The sequence below is a fragment of the Oryctolagus cuniculus genome, chromosome 1, assembly GCF_964237555.1.
Source record: "Oryctolagus cuniculus chromosome 1, mOryCun1.1, whole genome shotgun sequence".
Classification (NCBI taxonomy): Eukaryota; Metazoa; Chordata; class Mammalia; order Lagomorpha; family Leporidae; genus Oryctolagus; species Oryctolagus cuniculus.
In genome coordinates this window covers 231,687,697-231,702,981 of record NC_091432.1, presented here as the reverse complement: position 1 = coordinate 231,702,981, position 15,285 = coordinate 231,687,697, and the positions used below count along the sequence as shown (strand labels likewise).

General features: G+C 60.0%; 1 non-coding gene across 1 annotated transcript; it reads left to right on the top strand.

Annotated features, from left to right (window-relative positions):
* Positions 1-15,001: 15,001 nt before the first annotated feature.
* Positions 15,002-15,066, top strand: MIR219B (microRNA mir-219b). Its single transcript, NR_162592.1, has one exon. It is a non-coding gene; the product is annotated as a microRNA mir-219b (primary transcript).
* The last annotated feature ends 219 nt before the right edge of the window (positions 15,067-15,285 follow it).

Here is a 15,285-nt window from a genome sequence, read left to right as displayed (position 1 = left end):
GGCCCAAGCACCTGGGCCATCCTCCACTGCACTCCCTGGCCACAGCAGAGAGCTGGCCTGGAAGAGGGGCAACCGGGACAGAATCCGGCGCCCCGACCGGGACTAGAACCCGGGGTGCCAGTGCCGCAAGGTAGAGGATTAGCCTATTGAGCCGCGGCGCCGGCCTCACACAGTCTGTTTTAACAAAAGCCCTCCAGGTAACTCGGATGCAGGATGAGGTTTGACACTGCTGTCCGATGGGACCTGCGGGCTCTCTCCCGGGTCGTGCAGGGCACCTGCCTGGGGAAGATGATTGTTGGAGGTGAAGGGCATTTGGTCTGTAGTGAAGGAGCTGCCTCAGACCCCCACGTCCCCATGTCCCACGTCGGAGTGCCTGGGTTCGATAGCCAGCTCCAGCTCCCGTGGGCAGCTTCCTGGCGACACAGAGCCTGGGAGGCAGCACTGTGTCCCTGCCACCCGCGTGGAGGTCCTGCACCGAGCTGCCGATCCCGCCCCTGACTCAGAGCAGCAGGGATGGTGCGGGTGGTTGGGCTCCTGCCCCCACTCTGGGAGACCTGGGCTAAATTCTCAGCTCAGCGCCGCTGTGGCCTGGCGGGTAAAGCCACTGCCTACAGTGCCAGCATCCTATATGGGCGCTGGTTCGAGTCCCAGCTGCTCTACTTCCAATCCAGCTCTCTGCTATGGCCTGGGAAAGCAGTAGAAGATGGCCCAGTCCTTCAGCACCTGCACCCACGTGGGAGACCTGGAAGATGCTCTTGGCTTAGAAACGGCTCTGGCCATTGCAGGCATTTGGGGAGTGAATCAGTGGGTGGAAGACCTCTCTCTCTCTCTCTCTCTGTCTCTCTCTTTCTGCCTCTGCCTCTTTGTAACTCTGCCTTTCAAGTAAATAGAGAGAGTGAGAAAGAAAGAAGGAAGGAGGAAAAGAAAAGAAAAGAAAAGAAAAGAAAAGAAAAGAAAAGAAAAGAAAAGAAAAGAAAAGAAAAGAAGAAATTCTTGGCTTTGGGGGCCGGCGCCGTGGCTCACGAGGGTAATCCTCTGCCTGCGGGTCCGGCATCCCATATAGGCATGGGTTCTAGTCCTGGTTGCTCCTCTTCCAGTCTAGCTCTCTGCTGTGGCCCAGGAAGGCAGTGGAGGATGGCCCAAGTCCTTGGGCCCTGCAGCCGCATGGGAGACCAGGAGGAAGCACCTGGCTCCTGGCTTCCGATCAGCGCAGCGCCGGCCCTAGTGGCCATTTTTGGGGGGTGAACCGACAGAAGGAAGACCTTTCCGTCTCTCTCACTAACTCTGTCAAAAAAAAAAAAAAAAAAAATTCTTGGCTTAGACATTTGGGGAATGAACCAGCAACGAAAGAGGGCTCTCTAACTTAAAAATGCTTTAAATAACAATAATACATGTTTGTTAAATGACCGTTGGAACCCATCTGGCTGAGCAGGACCCAGAGCGGAGGGAACCAACCGCCGGCTGGACGCACAGTATCTCCTGTTCAACGTCTTCACTCCTCCCAGCCACCACTGTAGTTCTGGCCAGAGCCAGCAGGTGGCGCAAGCACATCAGGCTTCCCTCTGATATTCTGCATTAGGGACCCTGCAAGAACCGTCCCCCTCCCCAGAGCCTTCTTCCCCAGAGGAGCCTGGCTCCAAGCCCTGCCACCCACTGGCAAAGGCTCTGCAACATGGCCTTTATTAGAGACAGAGGCACTGGGGAATCCTCCCTGCTTTGGATCCCAAAGGGGAGCTTCTAGGGCCAATCCGCTAGTCTGAGAGGATAGGGGGGTGGGCTACAAGGTCCCTTTGGTCCAAGAGAAATAGGGGCCAGGCAGGCCTCTGGGGCTCGGGGGACAGCCACTTGGGTAGGCAGCTCTGGCCACTGGACTCCAACCATATCCCCCCATGAGCCCCTGCCTGCCCTGCCGAGCCTCATTTGTGGTCTCAGGTGCTACTTCCCAGCACAGGGTATGAGTGGCCTGGAGGTGCCCCTGGACCCAGGCAGAAGCCCCAGCGTGCGGTCCTCGTGGCCTGGCAGCCAAGCAGGCTGGGAGTGGGGACCCGAAGCAGGGAGGATGCTTGGACAGAGCGCTTACCAGCTGCCAGCTTCACGTCTCCCGAGTTGGGGGTTCTCTGAGCCCCAGTCCAGCTTGTGGCCAAGGGAGCCCGGGATCCTGGCCCGAGGAGGACCCGCGCCCCTGCTCCTGGTTCGGGGTGCAGCTCTGCGGATGGGCATCGGGAGCCCAGCCTGGGCACCCTCCCCAGCTCCCATTCCAAGCCCGGTTCCAGAAGTGGCCAGGGCCGAGCAGAGGCTCCCACAGGCTTCCCTGCTGCTCCTCTTTCCCATCGGAGGGGCCCCTGAGACCCTAAGCCGCAGCTGGAAGCACCCCTGCCCAATCCGCTTAGGCTCGGCATACCCTGGCCTCTGCTCCAGGAACCCGCCCACGCGCCCCTCATCTCCGGGGGCCCACCCAACAGCCACACACTCTCCCGAGGACCACCCTCTCCCTCCTGGCCATGCCCGCTGGCTTCTCCCAGCACCCCAGATGTGGCGCTGTCCTCCTCTGAGGCACTGTGCGTCCTCAGGAGGCTGGGCCCGAGCCAGCTGTTTTCCCGGGCGGCCAGCTGTTTTGCCCATCAGGAAGCAGCCCTGGCTCCTCTGCTAAAATAGTTGCTGTTGTGGCTGCAGCGTGGCAGCCCTGCTGGGCCAGGGCCTGGAGCTGTTAACTCCTCTGGGTCCAGGCGGCCCAGCCAGGACCTCCCTCTGCCTTCCCTGGGCCACAGGAGCAGCCAGTCTCAGGACCCACGGAGACCAGACACTGCTGGCTCCAGCCCCTTAACCAGGGAGCCTCCCGGGGGTCGCGTCCTCAGGTGAGGGGGAGGTTTCCGGGGCAAATGTCACCTCCATTCCGAGCCACCAGGACCGTGAGGACCATTAACTGCGGAGCGCCAGGCATCGTGTGAGGGCCGAGCGTCACGTTCACAACCACCCCAAAAGCAGGGACATTTGTCTTGCTGGGGAGGACAGTGGGACGCCGAGGCGTGGAGAGCCCACATCACTTGCCCAAACTCAAGAGACCTGGAGTTTGAAACCAGGCCCACCTGCCTCTCCTGGGCCAGCCCTGGGGGCACTGGAAGCACCTTTGGCGCTGCTTGCTGCTCAGGCTCCCCTGGGCGCCTGGTCCCAGTGTTCCTGCCCCAGCCTGGGCCTCCACAGCTCCATCTGTGAAGTGGGAGACCCGGTGGATGGAGTTAACTGAGCCTGACTCCGCCAGCCAGAGCACCTCCCAGGTATTTATTAGGTGACTCCTCCCGCTGTCTGCGGTCTGCCTGGGCTGCAGCCCCAGCTTTGCTCTTGGCTGCCTGGCTTCAGCCAACCGACTTGACCTCTCAGAGTATCCACCACCAAAGCTGGCGGCAAGGACACCGTCTGCCGGATCCTCGGTTCTGTGGTGGAGAGGGTGGGACAAAGCAGGTGAAGTGGTTGGCCCAAGAGCCGCCACACGGGGAATGAAGGGGAAAGGACCACTTCCCCGTGGGACTATCCGCGCGCGACCTTCTGCAAGGATCGGAGCGGCCCATGCACCTCTAGGCTCGTCCACGCTCAGCACAGAGTTGGTGCACTGGGCAGCTCTGTCATTCCCTGTGAGGGGCTGAACCCTGGCCCAGGAGTCCCCACCCAGGGAAAGCCAGCTGGGAGAGGGTCCCAGTGTCCCCAAGTTCACACAGTTACGGGGCAGAGTTGGGACTCAGCCGCGGGCGTCTGATTCCTGCACCCCTGGCCTTCTCTCCTGGGGCTGGAACCTGGTCTGGGCAGGGGGCAGGGAACAGGACGACGACCCAGAGCTAAGACAGCCCAGAAGGTGACTTGGCTGCGGCTGGGTGGGATCTCGGGGTCTGGGAACGACCCCTCGGGATGCAGTGACCCGTGCTCTTCGCCTTTGTCCCCTCCCCCTGCCCACCATGGGTCAGTTCCCTGGTCCCAGCCTAGACATCTGGAACTGAGGCAGACAAAGGGCTGCGGGGAGGGACAATAACCTTCTGTCCATTTTCAGATGCCGGCCGGGCCTGGCCAGGGCTGGGGGCCGGAGCCCCGGCGAGGCGGTGCCAGGCCCCCCGCGGGCAGCGCACAATGTTGGCAGTGATGGAGAGGAGGCATTTCAAAGCGTTTTGTTCCCGCTGACCCCCTCCCCACCGCCACAGCTCGCCCCAGCTCGGGGTGAGGCCCCAGCCCCACCCCCAGCCACCCAGGCCCCAGCTCTGGGCGGCTTGGGGACCGGCCACATTCTTGACCTCAGGGGAAAAGTGTGGACGCTCTGCGCCCCGAGCAACAATCACTGTGTCACAGAGCTGATTTAGGGGCAGCACTTACCATCACAAAGCCGCAGACAAAGGGCCAGGCTGAGAGCAGGCGGGCCTCTGCGCCCACACCCCTCCGACCGGCCCTTCTCTCCTGGGTTCCACCTGGGCACGCTGGGTGCCCAGGGAGGACGGGAGGTGTGCAGGGGGCAGAAGGAAACTGGGGACCCCACGGGGATTCGGGGGAATGCCCGAATTTGCCAGGTGGCCCTGGACAGGCCCTTGCCACTCTGAGCGCCGGTCTGTAAGAAGGCCAAAGTGCAGGGCCCAGAGCTGGGAGCACGGTGGGGCAGGCGAGTGGAGGCCTTTACCTCATTCCGGGCAACTCCGGGGTGCCGGGCACCGGCTTGCTCAGCCTTAACCCCTTTTATCACTCCAACCTAGTCACCATCCATGCCACAAAGCAGGCTTAGAACGAACCCCACTTTACGGTTAATAGGCTCAGAGAAGCTGAGTCACCTGCCCAGGGCCACACAGCTTGCAGGTTGTGAAGCCAAGACCCTGTGTCCCTCCTGGTGCTATGGGGGGAAAGAGAGAGGGGCCAAGAGGCAGCTGGACCCTGGTGAGTTCGCAGCCAGAAGGCTATGAATAAATAAATGTCTGATTACTCCCAGGAGGAATTCCACTCTTGGAGCAGGTGCCTTTAAAAACCAGATTGATTCTTGTCTGTGAGCTGGGGTTGGCCTGGGGAGACACCCAGATGCAGGGGATTGGACACAATGACCTCCAGTGGCGGCCTCCACGAAATCAGAGGTAATATTTAAGAGGCTGGGCTTCAGAGCCAGGCCGCGGGCTTGGGTCCCAGCTCTGACTTTTCCTGCTGACGTGCCTGTCCAGATAGGTCACTTCAGCACTCTGGGCTGTTTTCTGGTGGATCTGTAAAATGGGCAGCATCCTCTAAGAGCGCGGGGGCCATTCAGTGAGGTCCACGGAAGGCCTCAGAGCCAGGGTCTGGTCGGCAAGGTCCTCCCAGGCGGGTCCCGTGGCGACAGGACACCTCAGAGCGGGCGCCGCTGGGCTGCTGTGACGTCCCACTGGTTTTGTTTCCAGGAAGTGGCTGGCCTTTGATTACAGCGTGAAGGACTTCGGACAGACCCCAAGTGCAAAGGCGTCCCTGCTCTCTGGGCTCCAGGAGGCAAAGTGCAACCCTGGCTTCCCAGGGCTGGCCAGTGCAGAGGGTGGCTGCTTCGAGGCCTGGGCACGGCTGCTTCTCCCTCCAGGCCCGGAGCTGGGCAGGGAGCCTGGAGGAGAGGACAGGAAAGGGAAGGAGGCCCAAGCCACTCGCCCTCAGCCCGCTGCCTCTTGCCCCCTGTCCTGCCTCTTAAAGCCAGAGGGGCCAGACTGTGTACAAGGGGGCTCCAGATTAAAAGGTAAGCTTCATCTGGCACAAGAAAGTTTAAAAATCCATGCATTTTTCATAACACATTTTCCATGACCTATTTTTTTTTAAGATTTATTTTTATTTATTTGAAAGGGAAAGAGAGAGAGAAAGAAAGAGTGAGAGAGAGAGACAGAGACAGGGAGGGAGGGACATAGAGAGACCTTCCATCCTCTGCTTCACTCCCCAGATGGCCACAACAGCCAGGGCTGGGCCAGGCCAAAGCCAGGAGCCTGGAGCTCCACCAAGGTCTCCCACATGGGTGGCAGGGGCCCAAACACTTGGGCCATCTTCCTCTGCCACTTTCCCAGGAACATTAGCAGGAAGCTGGATTGGAAGTGGAGCAGCCGAGACTCAACCTGAACCTGGCTATCAGCTTAACCTGCATGCCACAACACCAGCCCCATTCATGAACTTTTTTATAAAAAGTTATTTATTTGAGAGGCAGAGTGACAGTGAGAGAAGAGACAGAGAGATCTTCCATTTGCTGATTCAACTCCCCAAATGTTCAAAACAGCCAGCAGGGGGCCAGGCCGAAGCCTGGGGCCCAGAACTCCTGGGTGTCCCACAGGGTGGCAGGCGCCCAAGTTCTTGGCCATCACCTACTGCCCCCAGGTCCATCAGCAAGGAGTTGAATCTGCAGTGGAGGCGGGACTTCCTGCCAGGTGCTGGGGGGGGGGGGCGGGATGCAGGGGTCTCAGCCGGGGCTTCGTCTGCCGCAACACCCGCCCCACCACCCCACCCGTGGAGTTTCTGAAGACCCCTCGAATGCACAGATCTCAAATTTTTTTGCTCCAAAATAAACTTGTCTTGATTTCACTTTCCACAGCTTCACTGAAGAACCCTCGGATGTGGCCGGGAAAGGAGCAATGCCAAGGGTAGCACCCGCAGCACAGATGGTCCCGCTATGGTGGGATGAGGGGGCCTGGCAGGTGTGATGCCAGCGTCACCAATTTGCTGTGGTACCCAGGATGCACTGCTGTCCCTCTCTGAGCTCATTCCAAGAGTCTTTCAGAACCACAGCGTTAAAAGGTATCGAATCAAAAAGCAGTCTGACAGCTTGGGGTCCTGCACCCCAGACTCCAGTCCTCCGAGCCTCCCTTCATCCCCACACTTCCCCTCCAGCTGCTGAACCATCCCTGTGGCTCCCCTCAAAGCCACCACTGACACAGGCGCCACAGGCAGAGGGCGAGGCGGGACAAACAGAAAATGCCACAGATCCCTGGGGACTGACTCCAGGGCTTATGGGGGCCCCAACACAGATGGCCGCCCCCCCATACCCGGCTGCGGGGCCAGAGGAGCACTCACCCGGGCAGAGCATCCTGGGGTCCCCCTCAGCCTGGGAGGTGGATGGCACTGCTGGGCGTCTCTGGCCCAAGGTGACTCCCGCCGGATCCCGCTGCTGTCGGGTTGGTCGGGCAGGCCTCCAGGCAAAGACTTTCCTGGCATCAGCTGGGGAGGAAGGGCACTGGCTGGGGGATGGGGGGGAGCAGGGAAGGCTTTGAGCAAAGGTGTCTCCAGGAGGGCCTTCCCGAGCCCTCACCCCACTCAGCTCCCGGATGGGGGGTGTCAGCTACAAAGCCAGACACCCTCAGGGTCCAGGATCCCAGGATGAGGAGCCGGCTGGTGGGGGACGTGCGAGGGCAGGCCCCTGCCCCACCCCCAGCCCCACTCCCCTGGCCAGCAGGGCCCACACTGAGGTGTTTGCTTTTCCTGTCTCCACACTGACTCCATTCAGAGCCGCGGCTCCCCACCCCCGGCCAGAGGCCAGCCAGCCAGGCAAAGGCTCAAGGCTGGGGGAGCGGGGAGCGAGGTCACTGCTCCCGCCCCCCACCCCTCTATCCACACTGTGGGAACAGGACAGCCACAGGAGCATCTCAGGAGGGGAGGGGAGAGGAGAGAAAGGTGGGGAACCAGGTGGAGGGCAAGGCAGAGCAGAGGTGGGAGGGGGAGGGGAGGGTAGGCCTGAGCCTTGGAGGCAGGAGGTCCTGGGCCCTGCAGGCCGCACAGGGCCTGCGGTGGACTCCGAGGCAGGGAGCGCCCGCACCCACCTGACAACCGGGCTCCTCCGCGTCCCTGGGACAGGGCCAGTTGGGGTTGTGACCTGGTCTGGGGCCCGGGAAGGAGGAGGGTGAAAAGTTGCCCCAAGTCAGAAGGCCACGGGGAGCGTCGCGGGGGTCCTGCTCTTTGCTCTCTCTGACTGTCACCTTGGTACATAAAGGGGGCAGAAGGGTCAGATGTGGCCTTTCAGGCCCGTGGGAAAAACTCTGCCCATTTCCCTAATCCATATTTATTGGTGTGAGACACTGGGCGGGGAGGAAGCCCCTGCCCCCGCCCGCCGCCTGGTCAGGCCAGGTTAGCTCTAAGAACAGGCTCCAGGTCACCCAAATCCTACCCTTTGTCTCCAGACTGGCTCCAGAGTCCTACCCCTCCCCTCCTCCCCTTCCCTCCCCCCCCAAGTCCCCCTTGGGGTTGCCAAGCAACTGTGGAAGGGTAGCTGAGATATTTTCTTTATTGCAAGCAAAAGCAAGACAGCATCACGGCCCCAGGAGGGGAGCAGTGCGGGGGCTGGGGGAGAGAGTATCCTGGGCTCTGGGGGGGCCACGCCACCCCATCTGCTCTGGCCACTGCAGTGGGGAGACGGGCCCCAGAGCGCAAGGGAAGGTGGAAGATGAACGCAGTGGTGGACAATGTGTTAGTCAGAGGTGCCGCCAGCAGGCCCAGCCCAGGTCTCCCACCTGTCAGCCACCAGCTGTGCCTTCTGAGCCAGTTCACTCCCCTTCTCTGGGCCCGGGATAACAACTTGTATTATCTCATTTAGTCTTCACAGCCACCCGAGACGTCTGGTTTTGGGCCATTTCTCTGGCTGGCAGTAGGCTGAGATGGAAGTCCTGTGCCTAGCAGGTGGGATTCCAGCCCCAGACTGCTTTTGTTCCTAAGAGCTTTATTGAGATGTACTTCACATACCTGCCAACATGCCCCCTGCAAGTGGACAATTCAATGGCTTTTGAAAGGTTTATCTTATTTATTTGAAAGGCAGAGTTACAGAGACTGGTTCCAATAGCCGGGGCTGGGCCAGGCCAAAGCCAGGAGCCAGGAGCTTCTTCCAGGTCTTCCACATGGGCGCAGGGGCCCGAGCACGTGGACCCTCCTCCGCTGCTTTCTCAGGTGCATTAGCAGGGAGCTGGATCTGAAGCGGAGCAGCTGGGACAGGAACCAGTGCCCACCTAGGATGCTGGAGCGGCAAGTGGAGGCTTCGCCTACTGTGCCACAAAGCCAAAGTCTCAGAGATTCGGGTATGCTCAGAGTTCTGCAACAATCATCACAATCAATGTTGCATTTTTATCTCCCTAAAAAGAAACCTGCAGGCCGGCACTGTGATGCAGCAGGTTAAACAGCAGCCTGTGATGCCAGCATCCCACGCAAGGGCCATTTGGAGTCCCGGCTGCTCCACCTCTGACCCAGCTCCTGCCAAAGTGCCTGGGAAAGCAGCAGAAGATGGCCCAGTGCTTGGTCCCTACCACCCACAGGGGAGACCCGGATGGAGTCGTAGGATCCTGGCTATGGCCGTTTGGAGAGTGGACCAGCTGACGGAAGATCTCTTTCTCTCTGTGTCTCTCCCTTTCAAATAAATAAATAAATAATTTTTTTTTCTGAAAGCCAGAAATTAAGAAACAAAGAAAGACGTGCCGCCCCCAGGGGCAGTCACTCCCCATCCCCAGCCCTGCAGAACCGTTCACCCGCTGAGGTGCTGGAGCTGTCTCCTCTGAACGTTTCCCATGAGCGGAATCAGATCAGGTGTCTATACCCAAACTGTGTGTGTGTGTTTTTTTAAAAAAGATTTATTTATTTATTTGAAAGGCAGAATTAGAGAGAGGCAGAGACAGAGAGAGAGAGAGAGAGGTCTTCCATCTGCTGGTTCACTTCCCAGATGGTCGCAACAGCCAGAGCCAGAGCTGGGCTAACTCGAAGCCAGGAGCCAGGAGCTTCTTCCGGGTCTCCCATGCAGGTGCAGGAGCCCAAGGACTTGGGCCATCTTCTACTGCTTTCCCAGGCCATAGCAGAGAGCTGGATCAGAAGTGGAGCAGCCGGGACTTGAACTGACACCCATATGAGATGCCGGCACTGCAGGTGGCAACTTTATCCGCTAAGCCACAAGAGGTAACTATTTAAACTCCACAGGCTCGCCCAACTGGGTATTGAGTAATATACCACAAAGGTCGGGGTGGGGGGCAGTGCTGTGGTGTAGCAGGTAAGGCCGCTACCTGCAGTGCCCGCATTTCATACGGGCGCTGGTTTGAATCTCGGCTGCTCCACTTCCGATCCAGCTCTCTGCTGTGGCCTGGGAAAGCAGTAGAAGATGGCGCAGATACTTGGGTCCCTGTACCCGTGTGGGAGACCGGGAAGACCCTCCTGGCTCCTGGCTTTGGATTGGTGCAGCTCTGGCTGTTGTGGCCATCTGGGCAGTGAAGCAGTAGATGGAAGACCTCTCTCTCTCTAACTCTGCTTTTGGGCAGAGTTACAAATCTAAAAAAAAAAAAAAAAAAAAGGTTTGGTGTGCTGTAGCAGTGGATCAGGGTGTGGGCTTTATACAGAGACAGACAGACTTGGGTCTAAAATCTGGACCCAAGATCCTGGAGGAAGCCCCTTCCTCTCTCTGGGCCTCAGTTTCCTGGTCTGCAACCTGGGCACAGGGGAACATGATGACGTGATGCATGGAGAGTGTGGGCCCAGTGCCCCCTGCTCCCCAGTTCTGTGCATGACAATGACCCACGAAGCAGCCTCTCTCTCTATTCCTTGTTCCAGGTCTTTAACTTAGCACCTTCGGAGAGTCAGGCATTGTGCTAGACAGATGGGACACAATCCCGTCCTCACAAGGCTGCCATTTTAGCAGAGACACGAGCAAGACAGCTGGTAAATATGCCTCACGCAGAGTGCAATGTGTGATGAGGACGGCAGCATTGCCTTGATGGGGCGCAGTCCCTGCACTGGGGGCGGCCACTTTGGACTAGAAACCTTTCCTGCCCTGCCTCCACCTACCGCATGGGGAGAAATACATTCTCCTTCTTCTTCTTCTTCTTCATTTTTTTTTTTTTTTGACAGGAAGAATTAGACAGTGAGAGAGAGAGAGACAGAGTGAAAGGTCTTCCTTTCCCATTGGTTCACCCCCCAACGGCTGCCGCACCGCGCTGATCTGAAGCCAGGAGCCAGATGCCTCCTCCTGGTCTCCCATGGGGTACAGGGCCCAAGCACTTGGGCCATCCTCCACTGCCTTCCCGGGCCACAGCAGAGAGCTGGCCTGGAAGAGGAGCAACTGGGATAGAACTGGCACCCTGACCGGGACTAGAACCCGGAGTACTGGCGCCACAGGCGGAGGATTAGCCTAGTGAGCCCCGGCGCCGGCCGAGAAATATATTCTTAAACTACGTAGGAGGGCTTTCCTAGGATCCCCGCTCAGTGGGGGCCACTCAGAGAAGTCACTGTACAAGTGGGGTGATCAGGGCCCACGGCAGGCGCGAGCTGGCCTGCAGACCTGGCCGAGGGCCACAGGGCCCGCTCCTCTACCCCAGGCTGCTGATCTGGGACCTAAGGGAAGCTGGACTGCCAGGGCCACCTGGCCAGCGTGTCGTCACCGTGGCCCTGGACACTGGTCTGCAGTGTGTGGCTCCTGAAGCTGAGCAGGAGTGACAGCCCTCAGCCCCTTCCTGTGATCACAGCAATGCCATGAGCGCCACATCTGGAACCGCGGAGGATCCCCTCCCCCGCACGCCCCTTCGTCCGTTCTTTATTCACTTCTTAGTCAATCGTCCCAAGCCTGGTGCTCACCCACTCATCTACTCACCCATTCACTTAATCACCACTCCAGCGACGCGCTCACTCACTCATTCATTCAGCCGATGTGCGCCGAGCAAGCTGTGCTGGGGACGGCGCAGGGTCCAGTCCTTGCTAGAACGCCAGTCCTGGAGGGAGGCGAGGCTGTGGACCCCTCCGCGGTCTGAGAGCTTCCTGACTGCTATGAGGAGGTATGCAGGAGCCCAACCCTGCACACACATGTTCACGTGTGCACACGCGTGTGTTAGTGGGTGAGGACAAAACCTCACTGCAAGCAGGCGCGCAGTGGCCACACCATCTCTAGGGAGGCAGCATGGTTGTAAGGAGGAGTGACAACTGAAGTTCAGCCTGCTGCAACTCACTAGCCTTGGAAGTCACTCAATGTCTTCCAGACACCTTGGGCGGCACCTTCTATACTCTAAGAGCTTCCCCGAACCTCAGCTAATGCTCCTGCCAGTGGGGGTGGCTGGCACATGACCGGGTACCTCTGGATGGGCAACATCACTCTCTTCCGGTTTCTCCTCAGATGCAGCCTAACACACAGTGCCTCGCATACAGCAGGTGCTTATTACATGTTGCGTGCCGCAGGGCATCCAGACCATTAAGAACTCAGTTCCAGACTTGGCTCTGCTCCCACCTGCAAACCAGCAGTAGCCTAACTGCTGCCTCTTGTCTAACTTGCCCCTCCCCTCCCTCACTGACCACACCTCAGCCCCCCACCCCTTAATGATGTAAATGGGAATTTGTCAGACCTTTCAGGAACCCTGCTGTGTTTAGGATAACAATCACAAATCCTGCCGGGGCGGCTGGGTCAGCCTCAGCTTTATCTGGGACTTCCTCTTCCTGTTTCAAGCCACAGGAACTCCTTCCTTCTCCAACCTGCCCAGTTCTTTCTGCTCGCTGCTCCCTCTACCTGGGACAGCGCCCGCCCTCACCTAAGTCCCCACCCTCCCTCCCCTGGGGGTCTGCACACAGTGCATCTCTTTTGTGGACTGGCACACAGCAGGCATTCCATGAATGCCTGTCCACTGGCTACAGGTCCGCTCCTTCCTGCTTGTTCTTCCAAGGGTGAGGGCACTGACTGTCCTCTGCCAGACTTGATGGGCGCCACAAAGCCAGCGCCAGCACAGGGTCGGGGCAGAAGAGCCCTCTCCTTAGAACGCAGCTCGGACCCGGCTCTCCACTTGGGCAGACTCTGCCAAGTCCTGGGGGTGTTCACTCCCGGCTCGGGTAGGGCTGGGGCTGGATTATAATTCATAACAAGACAGTGTCTCCTGGATCTTGCCACTTTGAGTGTACATTTATGTCCGGCCCCTCTATACCCAAACAAAGCCTGGAAACCGGCGCGCGACTTCAGCTGCCCTCAGTTCCAACCCTGGTCTCGTCCGTCAGCTGCCGGGAACTGCTTAACTGCAAGCAGTCTCAGTCTCTTCATCTCTAAAAGGGGGTTGCTAATAGTACCCACTTCCCAGGCTGTCGTGAGGGGTCAAGGTACTCAGTGCTTGCCACTTCAGACACAACTTGTGGTTAGCAACGGAGCATCCCCCAGAGCTGGGACCTGGTGCTGGGCTCCCTCTATAAAACCTGGTGTCAAGTGCTCCTACTCCGTAGAAGCCACACTTCATCAACTTTTAAAAGCAGCTCCAACAAGTCTGCCTGGTTTATTTGTGAGTGACGGCGCATGCATGCATGCAAACACCCAGGCACTTAATGATGGCCGGGAGGACCCAGTGAGGAGGGTCGGACAGACGGATCATCACAGGTCAGCCCTGCAAGTGGCAAGGACAGGGCAGGGCAGGGTAGCGGGAGAGGTGCTCTGGGGCTGGATGGAGGGCAGGGTGTTTGGGAAGAGTGGCCACACATTCTCCCTATGGGTGCATACTCATCGGGAAAGGCTGAGCTATGGGCATGAGAAACTGGGCAAACATTCACGCAGGAGACTGAGAACTGTCTCTGTGTCAGATGGGGCCAAAACAGGGGTGGGGTGCATTAGACCTTCCACACAGCCCCCTGCTCTCTCGGGTGGGTGACTGCCCCATGGAGGAGACAAGCACTAACACAGCCCACGCCCCTGTCCCACCCGCCTGCTCCCCCACTGCTGCTGGAGCCCAGCTATCCAGGAGCCTGCAGAAGCCTGGAAGCAAGCTCTGTCCCGGGTGGGGGAGGGGACCTCCCCATCCCTCGTGGGTGTGATCTCTGGAGACGGGCACCCCTCCTTCCTCATCCTGCAAGCACAACCTTCTGACCGGGTGGCCCTCCGACTCCCACTCTCCCCCTCACCCTCCAGCTAGAAGCCCCTGAGCAGGAGCTAAGGAGGCAGGGCTCCAGAGGCCACAGGGTTTTAGATGTAGCCAGGAGGCAGAGGGTGGGCCTTAAGGTCCCTGGGGCTCCCGGGGCACTCCTGGAGAGCTCAGCCAAGGCCAGGGCCTGAGTCAGGTCCAGGGGAGCGCAGGGTGGAGATGTGGGTGCCTGGCCCAGGAGGGAGGGGGCCATGGGCAAAGGGGTCAGGCCCAGGGAGCAGGCGGGGCATCCGGAGCTGAGGGCGCTGGGTGGGGGTGGGAGGATGAGGGGTCCGACGGTGCAGGGAGGGGGCCGGCCCCTGGGGAGGGGCACGCTATGTCTTTAAGAGCTGCCTGAGCGCAGGTTGCAGCTGCCTGGCCAGCCCGAGAGACAGCGGAGATTCATTACCCACCGACACAATGACCATTGATGGCCCCGTGGCGTTATTCAAATCCAGTACCAATTGCAGCCGAGCCCCTTTCTCCGCGCCAGGCCCGTATTGTTGGAGCGGCCCACTAAAAGCCCGCCCCGGCCCGGAGCCGCCAGAGGCGCCCGCTCGGGTGCAGCCCTGCGCCTCGCCAGCCCGCCGGCTCCCAGTCCGGCTCCCCGGGCGCTGCAGGTGACCCGGCGGCGCATTCCACCGCTCCCCGCCGCCCGCCGTCGCTACCGCCGGCGCCCCGGCCGCGACTCAGCCACAGGGAAGCAGAGAGCGCCCAAGCCGGTGCGTGCGCGGGGCTGGGCGTTGCGCGGGGGGTAGGGGGGAGCAGGAATCCTGCAGCCCGGACCCCCGGCTCAGAAACGCGACCTGGCCTCCGGCCCTTGCTTTCCGGATTCCCGGGAAGCTCTGGCTGGGGGCGGGGAGAGGGGTGTCGGGGTTCCCTGGGTCTGAGAGGCGATTCCCCCGACCTGGGGCGGCGCAGAGACCCAGTGCAGGCTACTCCAGGGACCCGGGACCGCGGTAGGAGGAAACACGCCAGGGGCGGTGGGGATGCCCGTGCAGGGTCGGGACCCGCGTGCCTGCTCGTCCACCTTACCGCGGGATGGGCCGACCGCTGAGCATCTGCCAGCTATTCCGACGCGCAGCTCCGGAGATCTGGTCCAGGTGCTTCTGAGGAGCGAAGCGGAACCCCGCAAGAAGCTGGGGCCCTGAACTCAGGGGCTTCGCCACTGATTGTCCAAACGCAATTCTTGTACGAGTCTGCGGCCAACCGAGAATTGTGGCTGGACATCTGTGGCTGAGCTCTGGGCACAGCAGGGTCGGGGGCTGCAGGAACAGCGCTCAGCACGGGCGAGAACCCTCGGAGCGGCGACCGGCTGGCTGGCTGGCCCCGGCCCGCCCGGCCCAGCGCAACCGAGAGGCTGGTCCTAGCACCTGCGCCGCCATCCTCATCCTCCGTCCTCCTCATCTGCGGGTGACTGGTTTCAGCTGGCGGGGTCCTCCAGTCGATCGAT